Below are 17,160 nucleotides of genomic sequence, written 5' to 3' on the forward strand. Positions count from 1 at the left end.
CAACAACAACAACTGCAACGAAAACAAACAACCATCATAAGAAGGTCAGACTTCGGTATCTTTTTACTGTGAGATTATTTTGAGATACAAACTCAGGGCAGCATAGCCGACTGTCTTTTAAATCAGCAAAATCAATCACATTTTGCAAAGCTGTGCCTGCTAAACCAAACATTGATCATTTCATTTAGCACTCAATGAACACTATTGAAAATGCAAGCGCCTACAATTTTGCAGATTTTCCAAACGCACGTGTGCCTAATATATGCCCACTCTCTCTCTTTCCCATAAATATTTTGCCTGTTTCTGATATCGCCGCAAAATATTTTTTATACTTCCGGCACTGGAATGTATTTTTAATAGACACCGTTGCTGTCGCAGTGTGGTAATCACTCAGACGACGCTCCAGAGAGACAATTCTGGAAGCCGAGTGGTGGATCGCTGCAATTATGAACCAATCAGAAGCATCAGAAGAGGATCAAACTTTCATCTGTGGGGGGAAACAGAAAGAGACGGCGCTTGCACCAAGACAGTGCACCAGAAAAACCAGAGGACAAGGATTCAACATAAAGTCCAGCATTTTTGTCACAATTGGTCAGCTGGAGTTCAAATTGTCATCATGGATAATTCCACAAGTAAATGTAATTTAATTATACATTTCTTCCAGTAATGTAACTAATTGCAATGGTCTTCAGTTTGTAATTAAATGACGTAGCGGCGTTGGCTGGCTGTTGCTCGATGTGTTTGCTGCTCTCCTGCGACACCATTGTAACGGCTGATTTGAATCGACTATTAAATATTTATTGCTCATCAAATGAAACGCTCGCCGTTGAGCTTCATCCCGCCAAATTTTTCATGAGGAAGGTGTTGGAGGCAGGGGGGGGGGGGGTGGGGAGGGGTGGATGGAGGACGAACAGCAGCTATGTTTTTCTCTCTCTCTCTGCAAAACCCCTGAACGTGCGGAACGTTAAAAGTGCGTGCGGCGTTAAAGACAAAAAGAGAGATGGAAACAGACTGAGAGGAAAAGTCCAAACACGACAAGCAGCCAGTCGGCAAAAAAAAAAAAACCTGAATGGAAATCAAGTGGAGCCGTTTTCACCTTAACGCTCCTGCAGCAGGAGGCCCGCCTGGTGTGTGTGTGTGTGTGTGTGTGTCTGTGTGTGTCTGTGCGCCGGAGATTATACCCCATTGTTCAAGGGTGGCTGTGTAATGCAGCGCTGATACACACACACACACTTATAAATATCTATATAAATGTACATATATGTACATACAGTACATATATACAAACACACACATTTGTTTTTTGGTGAAAGCAGAATGTTGGGATGGATCTCTGGTCGCACTGTGCTGGTGACGCAGGGTCATACGGTTCCGTCTAGGTTTTCCAGACACTGCGGCAGGTGGCCAGACAGTCACCTGAACACACACACACACACACACACATGCGGGGTGGCACACACAGGAGATGGGCGAAACCTGCAGACCACAGTTTGATACAGAACCCTCCCACCTCCGCCGCCCCTCCTCCTCCTCGCTGGAAGTCTTGACAAGTTTCAGTCATTTTTATTTATTTTATTTTTTTGCCTTGAATCGGTGGAGGGTATAAATAGTGGCGCCCCCAGGAGGCCACTTCTTTGCCGGCGCATCAAAATCACCAGAGTTGCTCCCATTATTCTCCCAGCGACAGGGACGGGAGATAAACTCCATTAACTTTGTCAGATTACAGTAAGTGCTGTGGGAGGTGGTGGTGGGGGGTTGGGGGAAGGTGGGGGTGGGGGGGTGGTCTATTGAAAGGACGGCGGAGCTGCGCTGAGACTGGAGGATTTTTGGCAGTGGGGCCCCCTGTGGGCCAGAGCCATGATTGAAAAACGAACCAACAAAGCACCGACGGAGGAGGCGGACTGACCCGAGGGTGTGTGTGTGTGTGTGTGTGTGTGTGTGTGTGTGTGTGTATTGTTCAAAGGTCCACAGTATTTAAGGGTGTATCCCCCTCCTTCCATCCCTCCCTCCTACCCTCCCTCTTATCTCTCCTCTGTCTCCGACCTGTGATTGGTTCCTGGGCCGCTGGTTGCCGCTGGTTGCCGCTGGTTGCGGCTGGTTGCCAGGGCAACGTGGCTATCTGGACGGCCGCTTGATGGAGTTATTGAACTGGAACTGGCCCGGATAATTGTGCCCGGGGTCTCGCAGGTTGTCTGTCCTGGTGGCTACGACTTGGCTGTGACCTTATGGCTGGCTGGCGACCAGGCCCCTGTTTAACCCTCCGGCCACCAGGTGGCAGCACTGCTGCGACCCTCCGGCCGGTCCAGGCCGCTTCCTTCAGGCCGAAACATTTTGTCTCTTTATCACTTTATGATTTTGGAAGTGTGATGTTAAACTTTTGGTCAGCTAAGCAGAAGTGCTGCTGCTGCTGCTGATCCTTCAGTTCCCTGCATCCCTTCACTGCCTGATTGATTCTGTCACAGAGAATCTGTTCAAAATCTGCATTACCACCCACACACACACACACCCACCCACACACACACACACATTTTTTTTTTCAAGGTTTATCGTCTTCCTAAATCCAATACGAACAATCGACTCTAATCCATTTTGAATGTCTGTCGGCGCTAATTGCTCTCGTTATCTCTCCTGTCTAGGCCGCCGGGCAGTTCTCAGCCTTTCTTCACATTCCAAGGTAGGAAAGAAACACTTGGCACCCGTTCTGGCCACTGTGAGTGGAGGAGCATCGTTCAGCGCTGTGTGTTTTTATCTTTCAGATGCAGCGAGGCAGCGAGAGGGACGACCGCAGTCGTCCAGTCGGAGAGGGGAAGAGACGGGACGACCTCTCACTCTGCCCCGTCCTCCACTGAAAACCCTGATGCACCCCCCCCCCACACACACACACACACACACATACACACACACACACACCCCACCCTCTTCCTCCATCCTTCCTTCCCTCCTTCTCTCCTCCTCCTGTCACCTTTCAAAGCCCTTCCTTCTCCTCTCTTCTACTAGACAGCGGCCCAGAGTGGGCCCCCATCCTCCCAAGCCCCCCCCCCCCCCACCACCACCACCACCACCACCCCCCCCTGCTCCTCATTAGTATGCATCGAGCAGCACTCAGGTGACACAGCCGGTGGATGCGACCCGACTGCAGCAGCATCAGCAGTGGAGCCGGCAAAGCAGGTAAGGACGATAAGAGGAGGAGGAGAGGAGAGTGGAGGAGGGGGAGAGGAGAGGAGAGGGGAGGAGGGGGAGAGGAGAGAAGGAGGGGGAGAGAGAGGGAGAGGAGAGAAGGAGGGGGAGAGAGAGGTGAGAGGAAATTACAAAGAAATGTGTAATTTGTTTAGTTTTTCTGTTTCAGGTGAGTCACCTTTGTTGACGCAGTAATAAATAACGTGCATAATGTCAATTGTATAATTGTCACAATATGTGTTCTTCGATATGTTAAAATGTCATTGTGGAAAACTGCTATCAATAAATATCAGTGACTTTATTATGAGATGTGTGGCCTGGTCGTTTTTCTGATTGCAAAGTGTCTTTAATAGCCGACAGACAGACAGACAGACAGACAGACAGACAGACAGACAGAGTGAATCCTGCCGTGTGACCTCAAAAAACGCCTCCATTGTTTTCACGCTTGCGAGCTTTCCATTCCCCCCCGATACGACGGGTATTGGTTCTGTTGCCAAAGGCGGCAAACATAGCGGCGGCGTATTAGACAAACAGTCATAAACTACGCGTGCGAGTGTGTTTAAGAGGGTAAAAGGGAGCCGCAAAAAGAAGGAAAGGGACGGTGTAGGTGTGTGTTTGTTTGCTCCCCGTGTGTGAGAAGGAGAGATATTCCCTCTTGCTCGTTCTCTGTGCGTGTCGGTGTGTGTGGGGGGGGGGGGGGGGCGGGGGGGGCGGGGTAGAGAGAGAGCAGTGCGGCTACGCTGCAGATATCATCCATCTCCCTGTCACCGGCCCAGGGGCTGCTGGGAAAGTGGCAGACAGCTCCGCGGCTCCGGCAACAGAGGCTGCATCCTAATTTTTCTGGCTGCTGGGAGGAAAAAGCTGCGAGGCTCCTCCTCCCTCGCCGCCCAGCGCGGAAGCCATTAACCCTGCAAACTAGGAACAAAGCGCCGAGCTCAGGCCAGGGCCGCTGCTGGCGGTGACTCATATCTGCTGCCATCATCCAGCAGACGCGGCGGCGGCCGCATACTTTGCGCAAACTGCGCTTTATGAAAAATTCATAACGCCTCGCCGTCTCCGGCTTTAAGGCTCCGCATATCAATTCCGATTTTAAAGAGGAGGTCATAATACTAATGCTCGGTGACACTGCAGTGCAATTTTTTTAAAAATATATAAATCTATGTCTTTTTTGTTCGTGAAGTGCGCTTTCAAAATAAAAGTCCTCCGTACAAAAGCTGCTACAACTGGATTACATGCTCTCTGCTTAGCCATGACAAATTGTTTTTGCGGAGCTGCTGTCAGAGCTTCTATAGCTTTTTGTTGTGTGTTCGCCCGCACTTTCCCATTTAGGAGGGAGCCGCCGGTTCTGCTCCCTGGTTAGAGGCATCAGTAACGCTCTGACATAAGGATTAAATTAGTATCCGTCGTAGTGCGGAGCTGCTTTTTCCCCCTTCTTCTTCTTCTTCTTCTTCTTCTTCTTCTTCTTCTTCTTCTTCTTCAGAAAATGAGGAAGTTAAATAATTTGTCTCCCAAACTGAAGGCACATCCTCCCTACAGAGAGATTTTAAAAGACAATAGCCATGATAAGCAATAAAAAAAATACCACCACAACATGCGGTTAGTCCAAAGGAATTTTCAGCAGCTGAGACAAAAATATTCTAAGCACTTATCTGAACAGAAACTATCTATATTTTATTTGTGTCATTTATATGAGAAAGTATAACTATTATTTGTGTCGATAAAAAGTTTTTCTTACAATCTTTCTTGAATCAGAAAATAATTTCTTAGGGCCAAACTACAACTAAGATATGTAAACCTTTCTCTTTTTTGCTGTTGTTCCAAGATTCTAATTGGAAACATTCAAGAATCAAAGATCAGATAAAATTCACCACATCCGTGGAATAAAAATCAAGCCAGAGCAAATGTGTGGTTTGGTTTTGTTTAGTTAGGGTTTTTTTTTTTTTTTTTTGTGGAGTTTCTCTCATGCAGAATTAAAAAAAAAAAGTCCCTAAAATGATGCCTGTTTTTCACATCATGACTAAAAGCTTAGAAAGTTGTCTGGTCTGGTTTCATTTGACTTTTAAAACACTGAAAAAATGTATGAAAAGCAGATATTTTGCGACTTAGTTACCATGAATATCATTTCTACAAATTGGGCGGGCTGGATTAAAAAGCTTAACGGGCTGCATATGGCCCCCGGGCCGTAGTTTGCCCCTGCCTGCTCGAGATTATCATCTCCCCTTTTTGGTGTTGATCTCATCTCAGAGACCTGTGGGCTGCTGAATAGTCGCTCAACATTTGTACTTATCCAATAAGGGCAAATTAAAAACAAAATATTGTAAAATAACAGGGAGCCGAGGTCTCATTTAAAACAAATAAAATTAAAAAAAAAGCAACGTCATTTTGCGTCTGATGTGTTTTATCTCCTCGTGGCTTCTGTCTGCTTCTTGTTCCCCTGACAAGGCAATAAAATACTGACTTGGCGGAGCCTCGTTTTGCTGCAGATTAGAGCCGATATGGGAGCGGCTGCTGTCAGCACTCTGAAAGCCATGAATTTGTGATCAAAGCTGCGAGGACGAGGCCTGCCTCAGATCTGTGATCACTGTTCCCAGATCAGCACGAGACTCAGCTGAGATCAAACACGTTCAGCTGCGAACAATCATCCGCCCGTGTAGGAGGTAATGTATGTCGGTGGGCCCGGTCCAAACACCGCGTTGCCGACTTACGGTAATGGCTCAGCATCATGTTTGTGACACATGTAGCCAAATACGCGTGAAGGTGAAGCGCGGCCCAGCGCTGTTACTGTTGCAAAGGCAAAATGTTCAGAAGAGGCTCTGAACTTACCTGTCGGTACCAACAAATAACATCAAGAAGCCTGTTCTTCTTTAATGTATTTCAGATTAACTCATTGATCCTGGAGGAGATTGGAACAGCCATGCACAAGTAATTCTGATAGATGCATTATCCATATATAGATCTAAAAGAAAAAGAACGAAAATTAGCCCTGTGTTTACAGTCCCCTGAAAAAAAGTTCTGATTTTCGCTTCCTGTCGGATGCTTTGATTTATCTTCTGCATTTTTTGGAAATGGACAGACGCAAACAAGCGGCTGCCGGTGTTCAGCACTCACAAACAAAAGTTGTTTCATTTCCAGGTCACACAGGCTCACAGGCTCACAGGCTCAGAGGCTCAGAGGCTCCTGCACGGACTTCACCTCAGAGGGCAACCAACCGCAGCCAAAGATCACACAGCCACCACTGCAAGATGAAAATGAAATAACCTGCATACACGTGCTCAGCAGAACTTATCGACCCCCACCCAGTACCCAGAACCCAGAACCCAGCACCCAGCACCCAGCACCCACCCCACTGCCCGATCCCGTCCTTATGATTTGAAGCCTCCCAGTCGTTTTGCATTCCCTGCAACGGTGTTTCTCGCCACAGTTGGGATTCAAAGATTCCCCTTCGCTCTGCAGCCTGGGAATCCACAGAGATCTGATTTCTGATGAGTAAAATAAACATCATGCTTGTACACGTACCAGAATCAGCTGACTGCGTCCCAGGAAGAGGCCTCTGGGAGAATCTCACACTCAGAGAACAAAAACAAAGCAAAAAAAAAAAAAAAAAAAAAAAAAACAGAAAAAAACACCAGTTTCTCAAATGTTGCCAATCATGCTTGAAAACAAACACACATTGAGAAGTGTGTGTTTGTGCGTGGATGTGAATTCTATGCAATAGCGCATTACTGCTGTATCACTATTATGATTTGATTTATTTCCGCAGACGAATGCAACACAATATGGCTGATTTAAATGTATATTTGAACAAGCTCTATGAGTCACTCGTGCATTTTAAGCTGATGCAATGTTGTCCAGTCTATAATAATACAGGGATCGCTCCTTCACTTCAGTCCCCAGTGGTCGGCTCCCCGCAGTCTTCTTGAGTGAGGACGATGGCCAACCCTCACGCTTTGGGTTATGGTGCAGGTGCCCACTTTGCCCAGTGTTTCTCCACTGGAAGGCTTGACAGCTGCCCCCCCCCCCCACTCCCCCTGCTCGGTGACCTTTCCTTTCCTTGTTCTGTCTCTGGATGATCTGCCTCTTCTTGACCCTGCTCCTTCCCTCCTGGAGCCACAGAGTCCAGCAGCTCTTACAGTTCAACCTCCCCAATCCATTCTGTTGCATTTTGTCTTTGGGAATAACACAAATCATTTTGTTCCCTGGCAGCTTTGGCAGAACTCCCGCATTGAACTGTTGATGACTACAGTGCTGTTCTCAGAAGCACCCGCCCTGTGGAGGGGGATCCCTCCTCTGCACTTTGCTCTGAGGTTTCTTCTTTTTCCCTCTCTGAGGTTTGTTAGTTTGTTCCTTTTGTTTAAAGCGCCCTGCGACCCGTCCCCCCGAGAGGCCAAAAATCTTCAAAACAACCAGACGTCGCCAAACTGGATGTTTTTGTGAACCTGGGCTTTGTGAACAGCTCCAACCTGTCAGTGGTTCTCTGGGTGCCACTGACCACTAGTCAGCTGCAAGCTGTGATTTCCGGTCTGGACAGGGTCTTCCAGAGTAACTGCCCAGGAAATCCTCAGCAGCCATGTTCCATGTCTGTCTTCGCCTCGGCTGGCACTCCGTCAGGGATCAGAGTGTCCCGGGCTTCCTCTCAGGGGCCTGCTCTGTCTCCTCCACACAACTGTGGCTGTGCAATACTTAGCAGGCTGAACACCCAACAAAAAGACAGAATGGGAAGACATTTCGAACGAAAAAACGCAGCAGCTATCGTATGAATTCGCGCATGCGGACAGCGACGAGAGTCCAACGTGTTTACTCCTCGACCAAGTCGCACACCTCCAGTCTCACACTGTGTCACGCAGGCATCATCACGGCGAGCAGCCAGGGAAGCGTGCACCTTACTGGTGTGCTTGCCGCGCGCGTCAAGCAGCGCATTGCAACGGTAAAAGACTGCTGGTACAGATGTTCCTGTCCCTCACAGGCTCACTGGTGCCTGCCAAGCAGACAGCAAACACTGAGGGCTGCTGCTGCTGCTGCTGCTGCTGCTGCTGCTGCTGCTGCTGCTGCTCAGGGTGCTCAGGCTGCTCAGGCTGCTGCTGCTCCTGTCAGCCGCAGATCCTCCCACAGCCGGACAAGGGATTCGGGTCTGTTGTCTGGAAGTGGTTCCACCGTGGGGCTGGTTGAGGCCTCAGCTCACACCTGGTACCATTACTGGCTCTGGCATACAATCGCAGCTCATACTGCGTGGTTATTGAATAATTGCACATTTTTAAAGAAAGCTAAATTTCCCAAACTATAACTTGGAGTCATGTTTATCAGAAACTTCACTGGAACACTGAAGCGCCACAGTGTTGCACTGTTTCCGTCCCCTGCTGTCACACTGCGGGTCCGCAAACCTCACACACACCTGCAATGTTGCCAAGCATCAGCCGGTGCTCTGACGCCATCTAGCGGAATTTTAATGAGTAACTACTACTTTATTTTTGCAATCGGGAAAACCTCAACCCATCTGAAAACAGTCCATAATATAATTTTTTGTAAAAAAAAAAAAAAAAAAGATAGGAAATTGTATTAAAAAGTATTTTAAATCTGAAATTTAGAAACTAGTTTTTCTGAACAAAAATGTTTTTTTCCCTGTGTATTGTAAGTTTTGTTATAGGGAAAGAATCAATTTTGAAAAAATGCAGAGGCAAAATTAAGAGGAGAGACCACAACAGAAACAAAGCAGCTGTTTGATGTAGATGCTTAAATATTCCAACACACATACTTATTTACACAGCCATTACAAGGCAAATTTGTTATTGTAATCGTAAGTAATGCTTCCACAAAATGATTATGTACGTTTGTTTTTTGTTTTTTATCTAGGTTCATTGTACATATTCAATGATGATGATGATGATAATGATGATGATGATGATGATGATGATGATGATGATGACTAAGAGACTAAAAAACTTAAAACTAAGCTCCACCATATTATCTTGCAGCAGACATCTATGTATGCAAGAATTATAATGAACTGCATAGCAAACAAATAATAACCCAACATAATAACTTGGGCAAGTTGAGATATTAAAATTTCATATGTGTTTCCGCATTGCAATAGTAGTTGAACTTCTCATTTTGCAGGTGATTTTTTTGTGTTTTGCAGGTCATATCACGAGAGCCCACTTTGCTGTCTTGGAATAGTGGATGAAAATAATTAGAAGGCGTGTTCTTGCTTTCTCCACTTCTGCATTATTCATGCTGCAAAGCAAAGGGTCATGTCTGCCGCCTCTTCTGGTTGCAATGCACTGAATATGGATAAGTAGTTCCCTCTTCCACAAACTGCCTGTCAAAATGAATTAAAGTACACTCGGACTACCCCTGTTCATTCTAAATCCAGACAAAAATAAGGTTGATAGAAGCAGTAGTACATTTATAAAAAGGTTATTTATTTCTGTTTATTTTAGATATGTAGTAATATTTATGCTAAGATTGTGAAATGTCATTAATACTGCTGAACATCAACATGTTTCCATCGTCACAGTATTAAAGAAGCTCAGCGTCTTGCTGTATCAGAATAAGGGCCCTTTCATGGCCCTATCCAGATTTGATGCTTTCATTTTGGTGAAAGTTCATGTTCAATTTTCCAAAATGCTACTGTAGCAGGGGTTCTCCAGGTAAGGAGAACTGATACTTAATTTTGCTATTTATGAATTAAATTGGGCTAGTGTCAGAAAATTCCAAGAACGACTACAGAGCCCAAAATAACCGTGGGTCAACAGAGAACAAATGACAAAGCAGGTAAGTTCTGAAAATGTACTGTACAAAAAAGAAAGAAAGAAAGAAAGAAAGAAACAATCATTTACATTCCCTGCTTACCTGAGCTGGCTTCCTGAGTGCACAGGCGCACTTTAAAAGGATATCAAAATAAAGTTCAAAATATATTAAAAAAAAATAAATAAAAAAATTGTTTTCCGGAAAACTAAAGGAAACAAAGCTGGTTCATTGTCTCTATGTTTGGTGTGTGTGTGTGTGTGTGTGTGTGTGTGTGTGTGTTTGAATGTCTTGTATGTGCGTCTACTACCTGGGTAGGTTTAAGAGTGATCTTACCTGTATCTCAGTCGAAGAAGAATGGTGATGATGACTCTAAAGACGCAATGGCTGGCCACACCAGGTTCTCGGTCCGTTCTCTGTCCGCTTCTGCGGTTGGCTCGCCACTGACCGCCAGAGTCAGACTCAGATGATCTCTCTGTTACACAAAAGAACAATCCATGCATACAGTACAGAATGTAGTAAGTACAATTGTCTCATTCAATTCAAATCTGATCACTTTATCTCCATTCAAATGTCGAATAAAATATAACCAAGTGTAAAGGATATAACTCTTATACTCTAATCATTGTAAAAATGAATAGATGCACATCACAACACACAAGATAGATCAATCCCACTAAAAAAAAAAGAGAGAACTCAACTCAATCATGTACTTCAATTTCACAGCATATAAATAAAATAAAGTAATTTCTGACATTTCTAAAACAAGGCAAGTGCTCTTTAAATAAAATAAACTTTAACTAAAACAACCAGGGATAAATACCTTTAACAATGCAAAACTATTAGTGGCCTGCTATAATTGTAACTAGTTTAGCTAAACTAGCAACAGAGCTAGAACAAGTTAACTTTAAGATGCTAGCGATTAGCATGTTGCTAGCAATTACATCGCGGCTAGCACGATAAAGGCTCTTTTCAGGTCACAACTCCGATTGGTTTTAATAAGGACGAGGTTTCGTGACAGCATTCTTACCGGAGGTATCTTGAGTAGCTCGCAAACTCATGCGGCTCAACTCTCTCTCGCTCTTAATTTTTAACTATGACTGACCACGTGCTCTCGGCAATGTCTCGATCAAAAGGAAGAAAAGTGCTTAAAGCGCACGCGCCACCTGCTGGCGAAGCAATGAATTGCAGTCACTCACAGTTCACTGATGTGGCTTACAGTGAAACATGGTTTTTTTTTAAAGGGCACCTATGATGCTTTCCCACTTTTCTGAGCTTTAAAAACTGTTACAATGTTGAACCCTATCGTCAAACGATCTCGATATCGTCAAATGATGAGGTTCATGCGTTTGGACGTGAGCCCTGCAAATTGTTGGGCATGGTTCTAAACGCTCTGTTCACGGAGACTTTTTCAACACTGGGCACGGAGTGACGCCATTGTGTGCCGGAGCTCCTTTCATGGCCAAGCTCCGGCACACTCTCAGACCGGTTCCGCGCCCCGCCCCCCCGCTCTGCCCCGGAAGTGATGTCGCAATGCGCTGCTCCAAGAAAATGTTTTTTTTCGGTGTCAGGGAAATTAAAAAATATAAAATAAAAAATACAGAGTGACTGCCGAAGCACCAAGGACCACAACCGTCGGAGTGGATCGAACAGAGAAAATGATGGAGGTTTGTTCAGCCTAATGCGGATGCGATGGAACACCGTTCCGGTTGGCAACGGGAGTGAGACGGGCTCAACTCGGCCCCCTGGTGGACCACGAGAGAATAGTCAGCCACGGCAATATTTGAAAACATGTATGAGGACTAATGTGCGTTGCTGCTCTGGAGGGGCCAGATATCAAATACAAAAGCCCCAAAATTAGTATAAGAGGTGACCTTTAAATTTATTGATTTCAAGAGTTTACGAGGTGTGCCTGAATGCACCACGAAGCCACTTCCACGGTTAGACGCACACGCGATTGTGAAACGTAGATAGCGCGACTGAGCTTTTTCCAAAGCGCAGCTGGCGTGACCGCAGTGGTAGCTAGCTTGCAAGAAAGATGGCTACTAGCTCACCTTCAGCTATGGTTCTTCCACATAAACATATATAAAATAATTGAAAAGGCTGCAGAGGTGCTCCTTCAGTAATCAGCTCGGCTTGTGACGTATAAAGTGGAGCAAAATCCAAACGCTGTTTTCAGCGCAGTAACAAAGAAAAAGCCTGCTCATCTACAACCTGTAAGTTGTTTTTGTTTTGTACATGGTGTGCCAGTGACGCTAAAAGACAACTGAAAGTTGTCCAATTATTCAACAAGTTAAATCCTGTGCAGCAGTCTTTAGTCTTCATTTTGAAATGTCTTCCAGTGGAGTTGTGTGTGCCGACTGCTCCATGATTTCTTAACACTGGTCAAGAAACGTTAAAGTGATTGACTAGATGTATACAAATGACTAAAAAAAAGTTAATTTAGCCCCAGCGTTCACTTTAAATGCTAGCTAGCACACTGCACAAGTCGTAAGTAGCATACATTATACACAAGGTGAAAACCTCTGCTGATTTGTAAGTCACTTAAACTCACTCACTTTGCACTGATTCGATTTCAAATAAACCAGACGTTCGCCAGAGCAAATTCACAACAGTGAATTATTACTGCAAAGGAGAAGTTGGGGAAAGACGTGTGCAACTGTGTGTATTTTCCTTTCAGGTAAAGCAAACGTTTTGTTTTTTTTGTTTTTTGCAACAATGAAAAACGATCTTTGAGGGATTCTTGAATATTCAAACCCTTCTACCACACAGAAGTGTGGTAGAATTTAGCACCATTGGTGCTAAATATAGCACCAATGGACGTTGTATACTTGAACGCAGTTTTGCCTTGTGAGCTGATCAGACACGTCAGGTGTCGAGCTCAACTGGAAGCGACACGTTTGACGACTTTGCGCGGCGGCGGTGGATTCTGAATGACGTGCTCGCTCATGCGCGGTGATCAGGATGAACGATAATAACCATTCCTAACCTATTAGGTAACGCGCTCAATGCCAGTAAAGTGACTGCGTGCAAGTGGCGTATTAGGTGACGTCCAATAACCCTATAAATTCAGAATAAGGCATGTAGGAAGGATGTCATTAAGTTACATAATGACAAAGTGTCTGAGGTGATTGATGAAGTGCTGCGGGCTGCACGTCGCATTTCTCCCATTCTGGCTGGTGGGGAGGAGAGTAGAAGACCCAAGGAACAGAACTGATTGTTTCTTTTATTTCTCTATTCAGCTGCAGGAATGTGAGAATGAATTCCAGCAGCACTGAATCAGAGCTCACAAAACAGTCAGCAACAAACTGCCAATCCAGACTTTTAAATGTATAAACTGTTGGTGTTAGATGATGGTGTTATTGATTGAAGCTAGATTGCGCAGAAAAAGCAATACTTCTTGATCTTTTAGCTAGTTTTTTTTTTTTTTTTTTTTTTTTTTAATAATGCTTCTCCTTTCATGTCATTTGATCGTCTCGCACTGTTTAGTTCTGTTTTTTTTTTTATACAGTCTTTCATTTCAATACTTTTCATGATAATCGTTTTATCTTTGCTTTCAACTTTCCAACTTGGAAGGAGTGCTGGTAAACATTGTTGTTTTTATTATCTGTAGAGAAACCAAAGAAGGATGTAGAGTATAGATTTCATGCTTAACATATTCCACTATCATGGTGTCCTGTAGGCAGCTATTGTTCAATGTTAGTCCGAAAGCTTGAGACTTCCACTGCAAGGCTTTCTGTAATGAAAAAGCTTCTAAAGTAGACTGATGTTGCTTGGAGGCACTTCTGAATCATCTCATATGAGATGTTTGGATCATTAATACCTTGATGGGAAATCACTTCTGTGTGAATAAACCGCTGACTTTTACTGCCATCGAACCAAAAGTTTCAGGGATAGCATCAAGCTCTCACATGCTGTCTCCGTCACTGACAAGCTTGTGCCATTGAAACGTGTTGATCAGGCGTTGGCAACGTAGCAGCACCTCTAACATCCTGCAGTGGGTGTAACATGACCCGAGGCAAACACTGACTGGCTTGCATAAACTTCACTCATTGACTTTTTCCTACGTTACTCACAGAAATGACTCACCTCCCAAGAGATTTGGAAGGACACATGCATCATGTGACTGCAGTGCAATCCATACAATACATAATGATTAGATTTCATATACAAATCCCCCCTTGGTGTGATGATTTTAACCACTTAAAATTTCCCACTGTGGGGTTTCATGGAAACGTACATGTCCTAGGGAGCAACCACTTACACTACTTTCACTGATTGATGCTGCATACTTTGTTTTATAGATGGCTTTATTTGGAGCAACATGCACTCAGTCTTTATTTGTATGCGGTTTTGTTGCACTTGAAGTCAATTGAAGCCCTTAATGAATAGAGGATTTATTCAGCCTATTATTATTTAATGGTCCCAAAATGAAGGAATATGTTAATAAGGTTTCAGGTTGCCTATAATACCGGATTTCAAAGTGAAAGATCTCAATAATGAGACTTCTTCATGACATTATACACAAGTTGTTTGTGCTTTACTGTCCTTATAAAACCAATTATTTGTCCATGTTTTATTTATCTTTATAAATTATATATACAGTCTCCCCCTTCAAGTACTGCAGCTTGACATCCATGTTTTGTCCACTGCCAAAGAAGACTTACACACTATACAAGTGTTTCTATTACATACTTCACAATCGTAGCGTTCACACTGCAAAAATGATTGATGGTTCCAAAAAAAGGTGTTGCAAGTTAAATAAAAATTGCAATTGATGATTGATAGAGTTTAGTTGAAAAAAGAAGAAGTGAAAGACTGTGGACATGACTCGGCCGCTACGCTGGTGTCAGCTGGTGACAGATTTTATGCCACATGCAAACAGTGTCTCAATCTGCCAGCATTTAGGAACATGGAGGAGGATTATGAAACCCCTTCCACCCAAGATACATTTGGATTAAGTGGGATTATTCCAGTCAGAGTTGCATACTAGAAAAGCATTTGCAATTATAGCCGCACTTTGTGCATCATCTAGTAGGACTTGTACTACTAAATGTATATAATGACCATGTGTTTTTCCCTATTTGTAATGAACAACATGGTGTCTATACTATTAAAGTGCATGTAACTAAAATGCATGTATGATGGGATGGTCTGTGTCTTGAACCCATCTGAGATAATATCTACTTTCTATCAGAGCCGTCGCAGCTGTGTTTTCTCAGTTCCTCACAGCAGACGACTCTCAGCTCCGTCCACACGACCCACTCTGAGGATAATTTACTGTGGAGGAACACGTGATACAACAGATCGACTGAGGTTGTGCTAGAAAGCACAGAGGCTGCGGCTCAAATCGAGAAAGGGTTTGTGCCGTGAGATGAGTTTGTCGCAAATGAGTTTGTGTAAAATAAAAAAGCAAAGTGCACATGAAGAGATCAGGTGCCATGGTCATTGAGTCTGCCCACCGCAATCAAGTATAGTGGACCGCTTGACTCAGATTTTGTGCCAGTCTATATGTTGATTTGAATTGCTACCGGTGACTCCAGTAAGGAGCTTTGTTTCTTGTGTGCATTATGCTGTTCATGACTGATCGGGCTTGGCTGTCATTGTAAGCATTTCGCAACAAGCTCACAGGGCAGTGAGACTACATAGGAGGAGAAAACCCTGTGTCATCTGCACTGGGGTCAAGGTGCTATTTTTTTTGTAAATGAATATTCCAGGTTTTATCACAAGGTGGCAGTAGCACGCAGCGCACCCTGGGAAAATAGGAACGTGCAACTTTTAGCACCTGAGGTACTCTGCTGATGCTGTTGAGTCATACTAATGTGTGATCATATCACGAGTGCAAAGACTTGCGTTAGTTTTGGATATCAGCGCCACCTAGAAACACAAACATAGCCCATGTGAACGCCAGTACAGGTGCACAGTTTGCCTAATAATAAGAATAACAATAATAACAATAATAATAATAATAATAATAATAATAATAATAATAATAATAATACATTTTTAAAACCTAGAAACTCAGAATATGTGCATGTTGTCCTCTTCAACTTTGATTATTTGCCAGCAGGCGTTGTCCCCATGTTTAAATTTTTATTTTTTAAACAATTCATTAGATCAATGTTAAAGAGCTGTGCTCAAAATTGTGCGAGACTTTTCTATGATACAGGCAATTATTACTGCATGGTCAATACTAATACATTGCTGTCTTGAGGGAGTCTTGGTATCGTACTGAGAGAAAACCAAATTCTATTTTACACATTTATTCAACATCTTTATTTGCAAACTAATCTGGCAGTGAAAATATTTGGTCGGCGCCAGTGCAGTTCAGTTCAGAGAAAGAGTCAAAGTTCTTCCTGGCCTCTTCATTTTCACCGTTAGCCAGTCGACTGACGCCCTGCTGGCCGTGACATTGCGCGTCCTCAGCGATTCCTCCTGAGCCGACACTTTTGCCTTGTCTCACTGCCTGAGGTGCTCAACTAACAAGCTCCACTCCTGCCCACATGACGGGAGGGTGTGAGAAAGAACTGTCTGCCTCCCTCTGATGAAACTCTGGACCATCCATGGGAGAAAACATAGAGACATTCCACTTTTCCCCTCGGCCGTTTGAGTCCTCTAAATCAACAGTATAGAGAAAAGTAACAGTTAAGACATCACATTTTGACGCTCGCAGCGCATTTCAGGAACATATGGTGCATTAATATGGCCCAGGCTTTTGTCATTATGTTTGATGTTTATGACAGGCATCTGATAGTGAAGCCTGATGACACATGCTTGACTAATTAGGACTAGTCTGAAACTCACTGGAGCCGCTGGAACAAGACAACATGGAGGGGATGAGCGCGATGAGGCTGCCTGCTCGTCAAGCAGCCTGCAGGGAGCCGTTTCCGTTCACTCAGACCATTATTTGAGATTTATGGTTCAATTCAATTACTTCTTGCCGCAAGCTTGTTGAGAATGAAGATCACCCACACTTCTCTTGATAAACACTAGAATTTAATAAAAGCTTTGCCGATTCTACCAGTGCTTTATATTTTCCAATAAAAGCATTTCTTTAAAAACAATCAAAATAAAATATATGTATGTATATATACTGTATACACACACACACACACACACACACACACACACACACATATATGTATAGAGTCCTGACGTATTCTTTTGTTTAGCAAGAGCTGTGGGCAGCAATTCTTATTTCTTGATATCTTTGCTCTTTCCCACCGCATTTGCATGGCATTT

At 44.0% G+C, this 17,160-nt stretch overlaps 1 protein-coding gene and 1 long non-coding RNA gene across 6 annotated transcripts in view; both read left to right on the top strand.

Annotated features, from left to right (window-relative positions):
- Positions 1-3,236, top strand: part of LOC142884385 (uncharacterized) — a 39,802-nt gene extending 36,566 nt beyond the window's left edge. The window contains exons 3-4 of the long non-coding RNA XR_012926164.1: positions 2,637-2,674; positions 2,757-3,236. This is a non-coding gene — a long non-coding RNA (uncharacterized LOC142884385). The remainder of the gene's footprint in view (positions 1-2,636; positions 2,675-2,756) is intronic.
- The window catches only part of nrip1b (nuclear receptor interacting protein 1b), a 167,045-nt gene that overhangs the window by 120,826 nt on the left and 29,059 nt on the right, over positions 1-17,160 (top strand). The window lies entirely within an intron of this gene.

Source organism: Nelusetta ayraudi, unplaced genomic scaffold, assembly GCF_046127955.1.
Source record: "Nelusetta ayraudi isolate G7.1 ecotype Tasmania unplaced genomic scaffold, CSIRO-AGI_Nayr_v1 ptg000011l, whole genome shotgun sequence".
Classification (NCBI taxonomy): Eukaryota; Metazoa; Chordata; class Actinopteri; order Tetraodontiformes; family Monacanthidae; genus Nelusetta; species Nelusetta ayraudi.